At 38.9% G+C, this 11,895-nt stretch overlaps 1 pseudogene across 1 annotated transcript in view; it reads left to right on the top strand.

Moving 5' to 3' along the window:
• Nucleotides 1-575: 575 nt before the first annotated feature.
• LOC149170048 (U-box domain-containing protein 17-like) overlaps nucleotides 576-11,895 on the top strand; it is a 28,267-nt pseudogene continuing 16,947 nt past the window's right edge. The window contains exons 1-3 of the transcript XR_016259211.1: nucleotides 576-996; nucleotides 2,426-2,816; nucleotides 11,136-11,144. The product of XR_016259211.1 is annotated as a U-box domain-containing protein 17-like (transcript). The remainder of the gene's footprint in view (nucleotides 997-2,425; nucleotides 2,817-11,135; nucleotides 11,145-11,895) is intronic.

The raw sequence follows: 11,895 nt of genomic DNA, 5'->3' as shown, positions 1-11,895 counted from the left end.
TCCAACGAGAGTGGACAATCTAATGGATAATTTGAGTGGTATGAGATACTTTGCAAAGAGAATTGAAGAGTGAATATCACCAAATCAAGATCAACGAGGGCAACGAGTGGAACTATGCATTCTAGACCAAAGGCAATTTGTACGAGTGACTAGTTTTGTCGTTTGAATTGACCAACACCACACTGTCATGTGATTAGGCACTAGTAAGTTTGTGGAATGATAGCTATGGGCTATCAGTTCAATAAGTTGAAACCTCAGGCTTCATTTTGGACTATAGCCATTCTGGACAGCTCTGACTGACCAGGGCCATTCTACCGCCTAGGTAGACTACTCCTATTCACAAGGGCCGTGTATCGGGTCCTCATGTTTGATAATTCATTTGCTCCCTTCCCTTCCACTCACACCCATTGACGTGGTAGTCATTGTTAGGCCCTGTATCCACCACACATAGATATGCAGATTGATTGTGAACTAATGACCCTGTTGGTGAGCTTTCACTGTTGGTGATGACAGGTGGGGTCTCTGAGTATCGTTTTAAGGCCAAACATTAATCTAGGTCCTTGTGGTCGCAGGTGTTTTGCAGAAACAGGGCATAGGTGTTTTATATGGTGTTTCAGAGAGTCAAATGTGTGAATAGAGCTCTGACATTAGCATATTCGTTCATGTTTATGTGTAATATTTGGTAGAGATGGCAGACGAGGAAGAGCAGAAGGCTGAATATGGATCAGACAAGGATTGGGTTAATAATAGAAGAAGCAAGGAAAACATGCAGGAAGCTCTGTGGTCTCTTTTATATGGAGCTAATGGGGATGTTGATGTGAGGATTAGGGCTGCCAAGGAGATCAGAAGGCTAACCAAAACTTCTGCTAAAAGCAGAGCTTATTTGGCTGCAGCAAGTGTGATTGTTCCCCTTGTATCCATGCTCAAATCGACCAATTTGGAGGCCAAGGAAGCTGCTGTGTTGGCTCTTCTCAACCTTGCAGTTGGAAATGAAAGGTAATAACTTCCATTCATATATCAGGGCATATGTTGAGTGCACGGATGAACTTATTTGCTTATATTTGAAACTCTGAGAATTGGCTTGTAGTTAGAATTTGAATTGAATTAATGAAACTTTGTAGTGATATTTATGCTTTTATCTGCTTTTCACAATCATGAATTAGTATCATATCATTCGCCTCGTTTTTGTTTCCTTTTGGAGTATGCATTTGCACAAAAGTTTATACTCGCTCCAGTAATTAATGAGAATTTGTAGTGAGATATATGCTTTTATCTGCTCTTCACAATCATGAATTAATATCATATCATTCGCCTCGTTTCTATATACTTTTGGAGTATGAATCTGCACAAAAGTTTATACTCGCCCCAGTCTCTTCAGAGTCCATCTCTGCACCCAGGTTCATTTTTTCCCTTTACTTATGTTTGTGTCCACACATCATCGCTTGAGGTGTATAAAGCTATGCTACCATAAACTTGATATGGTGACCTGTTTTGAATTTCGTTCTTGATCCTGTTCGTGGCTTGACACTGCATTAGTATATTACTGAACAATTTTATATGCATAATATTTGCACTCCTACCCATTAGTGGGTAGGGAGTTCATTTTTCTTATCCACTGGAACCCTCTTGCCCTGCTTCTCATCCAGTTCCTGTTCTCCACACCATTTATTGTTTTTCTGTTTCTGGTAACAGATATAAGTCGTGTTGAAGCCCATGAGACTTGTTCTGAATTCCGTTCTTGATCCTGTTCCTGGCTTGACACTGCATTAGTATATTACTGAACAATTTTATATGCATAATATTTGCACCAGTGGGTAGGGGGTTCATTTTTCTAATCCCCTGGAACCCTCTTGCCCTGTTTCTCATCCAGTTCCTCTTCTCCACACCATTTATTGATTTCCTATTTCTGGTAACAGATATAAATCATGTTGAAGCCCATGAGACATGTCTTGAATTCCTTTCTTGATCTTGTTCCTGGTTTGACACTGCATTAGTATATTATTGGACAATTTTATATGCATAAAATTTGCAGCAGTGGGTAGGGGGTTCATTTTTCTAATCCCCTGGAACCCTCTTGCCCTGTTTCTCATCCAGTTCTTTTTCTCTGCACCATTTATTGTTTTCCTGTTTCTGGTAACAGATATAAATCGTGTTAAAGCCCATTATTTGCCCCACTAATGTCTTCTATAGGTTTCATGGCTTGGTTAAAGCAGAAGTAATTATGCTATTTCATGACTACAAGCCATGGTAGCTTATCTACAGTTTCATCCTTGTTTGCCCATTTAAAATTGAATGAAGGAACTTGCTGTCTCTGCAAATTGATATTTGATAGATACTAGGAGATGATCTGGTGTCTCTTTTCGTTTTGTGAACATATTTAATTTTCGTAGCAGATACTAATCTTCCATGATTACTGTTTTATTAGGAATAAGGTCAGAATTGTTAAAGCAAGTGCAATTCCAACCCTTGTGGAACTCCTGTAGTCAGAAAATGCCAACTTAAGGGAGTCTGTTGTTGCGGCTATATTAACACTTTCGGCATATGATATCAATAAGCCAATCATTGGTGTTTATGGGGCTATCCCTCTCTTAGTAGAGGTGTTAACATCTGGAAGCATTCAAGGGAAAGTTGATGCAGTGATGGCTCTCTACAACCTGTCAACACATACAGATAATTTGCTACCTATTCTTGCAGCTGGCGCCATGCCACCTTTAATCAGGTTGCTAAAAGATTGCAAGAAAAGTTCTAAATTTTCAGAGAAGTTGACTGCCTTGCTAGAGTCATTGTTGGCTTTAGAAGAGGGCAATACCACTGTAGTAAAGGAGGTGTTTGGTCAATTTAGTGTGTTCTAAATTGCTATTTAAAATGTCAATCCGGGATTCGTAAGCTGACGAAGTGAAGTGTACTATATGTACTAGATAACCATTTCCTTAATCTTTTGTCGTTTTTGAGTTTTTAGTTTGTTTTTGGATTTATCTTTCCCTAATGTGTGATGGTGAAAATGAAAATGAAGTATGGATGATAATGGTGATGGTGATTTCTACAATGATTTTTCTCAAACTTAAAAGTGCTCAAAAAGAAAGCTTTAAAACAACTGTAATGAAATCAATTCTTAAGAAAAACAGTGAACTAATGACAATGGCCCAGTATCCTTGCTGCTGAATGAAAAGAAAGTAAAAATTGAACTTAAAGCAACTAATTCACACTACTTTAACTCTTCTGATCCTTTACCCTTCAGCTCAATCTACCTTGTGGGAAGCAATCATGAACAAGTCAAGCAATATGATATCTAAATGGCAAGAAATTAAATTGCATAAAAGAAACTAGTCACACTACTTCAACTCTTCTGATCCTTTACCCTTCAGCTCAATCTACCTTGTGGGAAGCAATCATGAATAAGTTTAAGCAATATGATATCTAAATGGCAAGAAATTAAATTGCATAACAGAAACTAGTCACACTACTTCAGCTCTCCTGATCCTTTACCCTTCAGCTCAATCTACCTTGTGGGAAGCAATCATGAATAAGTTTAAGCAATATGATAACTAAATCACACTAAAATAAGTAATATTTTGATTTCTTACTAATAGAGTCACTTGACTATAGAAAGAAACCATAAAATGATGAGCAGTATGATATCTAAATAACAGAAAAAAAACAAATAAGCAAATCACAACTTGAAAAAGATAGTGCTGGAATTAAACTTCAGAAAATGAAAGTTAGCAGGAAGGACAAGATGATCTCATATGTCAATAGTTATCAAAAAGATGAAAATTTGCCCGGGCTGCCTAAGAAAACCTGCAAAAAAACATTGATCAGCTGACAGCTACAAGAAAGCAGAAGTGAAAGTATAAATAGTAGTGAATTAAGAAGCATCAAAACAACGTGTTATGTACAAGCTAAAGATTATGAAAGCAGAACATAATAAAACCAAATGAAAACTTTACAAGGCTTTAGCGCGCAGGGACCCTCTGCCACTTCAGCTAGTCAACGAGTAGTCACACGAATGAACTCAGAAAAGTCTTCTCAGGTATTAAAGCAGCAACATATATAAAACAGTGGGGTGATAACAACAACAGTTCGAAAAATTACATATCCAAAAGTTTTTTCACAGCGTTCATCAATGCGTTATTTATAATGAAAAAGTGCTGAACTAACTAACTGAATCCTACGCTATTAACTATGTTGCCAAAGACACGTAGATCCCTTCAGCCGAGATCTAGCATAACTGTCATCATGTCTATTAAATCTTTGGAGTGGTGGCTGTTGGATTCAGGTTACGGTGATGATCTCCAGGTGTGTCGGTGTCTTCGTGGGCTGAGGACTGTGCCACGTAAACGTTCACGTGCCCAAAACAGAGACGTGCCACCACTGAACTCCTTGGTTGGCTTTGCCTTTGACCCTCGTTGAGCATGACCTTCTATGGATGATTTGGCTGATTTGAAGGGACACGTTCCATGTATCCGTCACCTGTAGCTTGCCCATGTAGCTCGTTTCTTCATAGGACACCTGTAGCACAGCTTTTAACAAAATAGCTGCGGAAACCTGTGCTGGCTGCGGAAACTGAGAAGTTTCCGCAGCTGTATGAACAAAAACTAAACCAAACAACAGTCATAAGCATAGTCAGAAAACCATGTAAAAATCTCTTTTTAAACTACAATGCAATGATTTAACAGCTGGGTGGATGAAATAAGTGGAAAAAGAAAGCTGAGAGGGTGTATAGGAAGGTGCAGGTTTGAGGCTCAACATACCCCCACTGTGAAGGTGTTGCATGTCCTCATGCAACCAAAATTGAGTTATTTCCCTATAATCCACATGTTCTGAGGCTTCTGCAAGGACATCTAGCCCTCTTTTCTTCTTCTTTGATGCTAACATCATCATCCTTGGTTTCCTGACAAGACATTTGAACTTGAGGTTAATCAATGCTCTGCTTAACTTTTTGCACTTCTTCTTCAGTTTTCTGTTTTTCTTTTGCCACAGTCCTAAATGAAGCATAGTGTTATCATGGACAATCTTGTCTACCTTACTCTGCTCTTTGAGTGCTTCATTTTCCTGTTTGATATGCCTATTTAGGATTTCTAACTCAAATACTTCCTGTTTCAAAGACTGAACTTGTGCATCAAGTGGCAGAGAGGTACTTGGTCCTGCAGCTGATTTTTCTAAGGATTCCAGGTAATTGTACGTCTCTTGCTGATTAGGATCTACCTCAGGTGTCTTTCTCGGACTAGGCTCAAAATCTGGTGGAGGAGGAAGACTGCTCTCTCTTTCCGGCCGAAAAGGGCTTTCCTCACGTGGAGGATTTGATTCAGTGCTTGGCTGAGCTGGAGATTTCTCAAGTGTCTCTTCACCTAAATCAATAAAGTGAGACTGTTTTTCTTTGGTTTTATTCCCCTTCCCTTTTAGCCTAGTGCTCCTTCTTAAGTATGAACTAGTACTCTTCTCTTGTGCACTCTGTTTTCCTTTTTTCTTTTTCTTGGCTATGGCAGTAGCTTGAAGATCTATTAATCTTTCTGACAGAGGTTGATAATCCTCTTCTATGGATTGCTCAGGGGATGGATAAACTTCTTGGATGGTTCTTTTGCCTTTTTCTTTTCTCTGTTTCTTACTTTTAGCTCTATCTTCTTCTTCTTTTTGGACTGTTTCTTGAATTTCTATTGTAGGGGAGTCTTGGACTGTAATTTTCTTTTGTTTCCTCCTACTTTTCTTTGTAATCTTTGGTGGACTATTGGTGGACTACTTCCAGAGGCCTCAGACGACTCTTGGAAGTAGTTTCTTGTCAAAAATTGCTCCCAAGTATCTTTATTTTTCTTTAACTGGTCCTAAATAAGAATTTTTATGAGCCCATGATGGTAGAGATGAGGTTCAATATTGCCTACATGTTTTTGAACTGTAAAACTCATCTTTTTCAGACTTAATAGCAGAAAATGAGGCAAATTAAGAGTGTGACCGTCTATTAAATTCATCGTCAATCTAACATGATACATATACATAGAGCCAAAACGACCTTCACACGTGATAAACTTCTGGATGACTAACAGTAGACTAGACCATTCCTCTTTTAGTACATGAACATGGATGCCTCTTGTAAATACGGTGGTATCCATACCTTGGTTTTGTAGCATGGTTCTCCATATTTGATCGTCCACACTTCTATTTTTAAACCACTTTTCACCTTCTTGAGGTAGGCCCGTGGCAGCTGCTATAGTGGCCTCGGTCACTGTGAATTTCAAGTCTCCAATCTCCACTGTTTGTCCATTAAAGTACCTCGCAAAAGCTTTGGTCACCTCCTTGTTATGGCCTTTAAACTTCTGGATGAATCATAGACATCTGACTTTCTTCAGCAATTCCTTAGTTTGAGGATAACCCTCCAAGTATTTCGGTCCTTCCAGCTCAGCTCTCAGTAATTTTCCCATCCTCTGTTTTAGATTCCAACTGAGAGTTCTTCTGCGTGTGAGGGTTAAGGGAAAAAAAATAGCTCTGTTATAGGGTTTAGGATAGACTGTAGTGATTGCAGTCAGGGTTTAGGATGACTGTAGTGACTGCAATCGGGGTTTAGAGCAAACTGTAGTGACTGCAGTCGGAAATGGAGAACAGTGAATGGAAATACCCGAATTACCAGAGGAACAGTGGGTGAGTAGCAGTAAACGAGTTCATGAAATGAAATGCGGATGCATGCGAGGAGTATGGTATAAGTGGAGTGTAAGTGGAGTAACTGTTTAGTCAATTTAGTGTTATCTAAATTGCTAGTATTTATTGTCAACCCGGGGCTCGTAAGCTGATGAAGTGAAGGTGTACTATATGTACTTAAGTATCCTCTTAGAGTTTTTCTTATCGTTGGGGGTGTTGTTTCGGTTTAATTATGTTCCTAGATGGAATGAGAATTTATAAACAAGTGAGTGATGGTGTGTGTGTAGAGTGAATTCTAAATGAGTGGAAGTGTGTGTTGAGTGATCTCTAACTATTTGCTTGAAAGGAAATGCTTGGAATGAATAAATGAAATTGAAATGACTTGAAATAAACTTGAAAGCAAATGACCACTACCAATGGCACTAGACACCGTTCAAGTTGCTGCTAATAAAAAAAAAGAGAATCACTTTTAAAACCCAAGAATAAAGATTATCTCTCTCTATCTCGATGCCTCAAAGCACATGTACTGTGTAAAGCACGGAAAGAAAGTAGCTTAAGTGGAATTATAAAAGTGAGAAAAATATGCTTGAAAGACTAATGATAATAATTTGCTATTTCTAATTCTCTACTTCAGCCATATGTACTATGGAAAGCATGATTAGAAAGTAGTGAGGAAATAGTCTAGGAAGCACTTTAAAATCAAAAACTTCTACTTTAAAGACTAGTGGTAATGATTTACTCTTTCTAACTCAATACTTCAAAGCACATGTACTGTGTAAAGTACGGAAATAAAGTAGCTTAAGAACAGTCCAAAAAGCACCCAAACAAGCTGCAAGTTAGTGATATTTTGATCTTAAAAGATAGTAGTTTATGATGAAGATCATTCATGTATGTTAACAGCTCTTTGAGAAATAAGATTAAAAACTAACTATAAAGACAAAGGCAGCACTTGAATTGTCAACTTCAAATACCATTAGCTGTAAAGCAAACACAACACATATAAAAATAAATCCCGGGCTAAAAGAAACCTGCAAAGAAATAACACTGATCAGCTGAAAATAAAGGAAAACAAGTAAATAAAACTATACATGCTTAAGGAAACAAATGAGAAAATAATGGAATGCTGCACATGAAATACTTTACAAAGGCTGAGATGAGCAGGGGCCCTCTGTTCATTCAGCCACAAGAGAACTCAAAGATCTGGAAACTTCAAAACAGTGCTATATTGATTTCTCCATTTACAAAAAGTTTACAAAACAGAGTGCTGGAATAGCACTAGAAAACAGAGTTCACAAACGCTTCTAAATTCAACACGAGTGCAGCAAAAATACAACTAATCAAAAGTTCTTTGAGCGTACGCAGACGCATCAATTTATAGGAGCTTCTAAGTTATCCTACGCGTACAACTAGTTAACAGAAAAACAATAAAACAGTATGCGTATTAATGGTCCTTGGACACATCACGGTTGCGTGGACGAGTTCAGTGGTTCTTGTCGACATGGATAATAAATCCCCTGTTGGATTGCGTCCTCTGCCACCCGTAGATCATAGACAGATCACCATTTACGGTGCCGTGACCAAACAGCTCTCAAACACCGTTTAAACCACCTTGAGTTGACCGTGGCTAAACCAGCTTTGACCATGGGTGAAAGTGACGTGGATGGCTGAAACAAAGGGACAGGAACCTCGAGCACACTGATACCTGAGTGCCCATGTGGCCCATCTAGCAAACCGACACGTGGATCATAGTATTTAACAAAAAGGCTGCAGGATCTTCAGATAGCTGCGGGATCATCAGATAGCTGCGGGATTCCTGCAAGTAAGTCAAAAACTAAACAAATAGTCATCCATTAGCAAAACTTGCTTGATCATGCTTATTGACACTGAATGTAATGATCTGAGAGGTTTTATGGTGAAAATGAGGCAAAAGTGAAGGAAAGATAAGGAAAAGTGGAGGAAAATGGTAGACAAATAGGTGTAAAATAGAGGTTCTACATACCCCCACTCCGAGGGTATTGCATGTCCTCATGCAATGAAAACACAATTCAGTCCATCTGCTGGGATGCCTCAGCTAGGACATCCAACCTCCTTCTCTTCCTTTGTGTAGAAACATTAACCTTTGGCCTCTTGAACATGCATCTGAATTTCAAATTAATTAAGGCTCTGTTCAGCCTTTTGCATCTCTTCTTGAGTCTGCTATGTTTCTTCTGCCACATGCTCATGTGAAGATAGGTATTATCTTGGATTGCCTTGGCAATATCAGCTTGCTGCTTCATTTCTTCATTTCTCTGTTTAATGTGACGGTTCAGCACTTCCAGTTCATAGATTTCTTGTCTAAGTAAATCTATTTGCTGCTCATGAGGTATGACATTACTTGGGCCAGCAGTGTTTTGCTCTAATGTCTCATAATAGTTGTACACCTCTTGTTGAATTGGGTCAACAATTGGTGACTTCCTTGGACTATATTCATGTTCAATTTCAGTTTCAAACTCCGGCTGAAATGGACTGTCTTCTCTTGGAGGAGTAGCTGCCTCACGTGATGATGGACTATCCTCAAGGTCTGCTTGTGTAGCACCCTTCTCAGGTGTGCTAAGATCAACGAAGAGTGTCCTCGTGGCTTTCCTTTTATTCTGCAATCTACTACTCCTTCTTACAGTGGCAGCACTATGTGTTTCTTTTTGTGCCTTTTCCTTTGGTTTTTGAGCTTTTACTTTCTCAGAGAGGGCAGTTTTCTCATGGAGTTTAGTTATCCTCTGTGCTAAAGGCTGGTTATCTCTTTCTTCACCACTAGAATGCTCTGGGGTCTGGTTAGTTTCTCGGATTATGGATTTCCCCTTATCTTGTTTTTGTTTCTTTTTGTCCTCTCTTTTCTTTTTGGCAGCTTCCTTAGCAAGTTCAGCGAGGGTTTCCGAGATGACCTCTTGAGCACTGTCTTCAGTGGGTTCAATCTCAGGTTCAGGATGATGGACTTCTATTTCTTCTACAGCTTGTCCTTCTAAGACATCAGTCTCAGAGATACTTTCCCTTCTCTTCCTTCTGCTCTTTCTAGGTATAGAAGACTCTCCAGGTTCTGCAAAATGATTCCTTACAAGGAATTTTTCCCATGTGTCTTGTTTTTCTTTTAACTGTTCTTCTATCAATAACTTTACAAGACCATGGTGACAGAGGTAAGCTTCTACATTTCGTGGATTTCGTTGAGCCATGGAACACATTTTCCTAAGGCTTTGAAATAGGAAATAAGGAAGGTTTATATCATGTTCTCCTTGAAACTGCAGCATAATTTTACCATGATAGACATACAACACTCCAAATCTCCCTTCACAGGTGAAAAACTTTTGTACTAATAACAATAGAATTTTCCATTCTTCTTTAACATGGGAAATTGGGATGCCTTTGGTGAAAACACTTGTGTTCATACCTGGGTTTTTAAAAATCCGCTTCCATTGTTGATCCTGGACTGCCCGGTTTTTGAACCAACGTTCACCGGTTTGTGGAAGAGAGGTAGCCCTTGCTATGCTTCCTTCGCTGACTGTAACTGTTAAATCTCCCACCTTTGCCTGGCTGTCCTTATCCGTAAACGATCTTGCAAAGGCTTTGGTTACTTCCTTATGGTAGCCCTTAAACTTTCTGATACATTGTAACCAATTGGCTTTTTGTAGTGCCTCCTCAACCTGTGGATATGCCTCCAAGAATTTCGAACCTTCCGGTTCAGCCCTCAGAAGCTTTCCCATCGACTCTTCAGCTTTGTTTAAACACAAATTTGATGGTGACCTTACACAGTAACTCCGTAACTTCACACAGTAACTTCTCGGTCTCTGTTCAGACTCTGTGGAACAGAGGGTATACGGTGCATAAACAGTCTCAGACACCGGGAATTCACGGCTTGAATTTAGAGTTAAGCGGTGGAATTAGCGTGGACACGATAAAAACAGTGACTAACAGTCGTAATACGACTGTATTACAGGTTTACGGCTATACGGCAGAGGTAAAACAGAGGATGGTTTATGGAGGTAATCGTAGTGAGTGAAAACGAAACAAGGGAGATAATGGCGAGGAATAGGGTGTTATGAACATAGAGGGTTTTGAAATGACGAACGGAACGGCTACATTCTCCAATTTCGGATGTGGAGTGACACATGGCTGCGGGACGAGAGCTGAGAGACGTAATGCGGTAGGTTACGTCATTAGGGTATAGGACCTTAATGACCGAAACAGCCATATGTAATTTCAAAAATCGTGGTTATTATGAGCTGGTAGACGTGGAGGATTCAGAGATTTGTAGTCGCATGGGAAAAAGAAAATGGGTAATCATTACGTTTAGTGGCCAACAAAACATAACCCAGAAAGTTCGCATAATGAAACAACCATAGGTTTAGAGTTTTGAACATACCTCGGATCACATTTGATTTGGCTTCTGATGATTTACTAACCTTTTGTTAACTTTATTGCTAGCACATGATCTTTTCTCCTTGTCTTTGATGATTTTGAACTGTAAATATTTTCTTCAGACAAACTGTGTTTCTTGTGCAGGTACAGAAGGCTGCAGGAAAGCTAATCGGCTGCAGGATTGTCAAATGGCTGCAGAAACTGTAATGAAGTCTTCTAGCTGCATAAAATACTTTAGTTGCCTAAAAAAAACTTTATTAATGAAGTGAAATGGAATGAATGAATGAATGAATGAATGAATGAGTGAAAAGCAGTGAGGTGAAGTGAAGATGGTAAGATGAAAGAAAATGGTGAGATGAAATAAATGAAAATGGAAATGAAAGAAAGAGAGAGATTTTTTTTTGGAAAACATGAGGTGTCAGGTGACCCTGATTTTCACCTTATGTTTTCTGCATGAGACTGCCAATCAGAGATTGGTTTTCAGGTTCATACATTTATTCATTTTTTTTTTTTTCTTTTTTTTTTCTTTTTTTTTTTTATTGAAATTGAAATTGAAAGAAACAGAGATTAGGCTGATGGAGGAGAAGAATTCTTCTCCACCAGCCTCATTTCAGAATCGCCTTGGAATAACTTAACAAACTCCTCTCTTGAGAGTGGCTTGTGATAGACTTTTAACCGGTGGCCATTCACAATAAAGGGAGTTTGAAGTTCATCAATAGTCTTCACTCTAACTGCTCCATTGTTAAAGACTTCATCAATCTCATATGGCCCAAGCCAATGAGTTTGAAATTTTCCTTTGAAGTCTTTAAATTTTGAATCAAACAAGAGTGCCCAATCACCCTTTTGAAACTTCTTTTCTTTGATATGTCGATCATGCCATTT

This window comes from Pinus tabuliformis, chromosome 4_2 (genome assembly GCF_031772625.1).
Source record: "Pinus tabuliformis cultivar Carrire ecotype Pingquan chromosome 4_2, CPIR1, whole genome shotgun sequence".
Classification (NCBI taxonomy): domain Eukaryota; kingdom Viridiplantae; phylum Streptophyta; class Pinopsida; order Pinales; family Pinaceae; genus Pinus; species Pinus tabuliformis.
The sequence above is the reverse complement of the archived record's forward strand: the minus strand, read 5'-3'. Positions and strand labels throughout refer to the sequence as shown.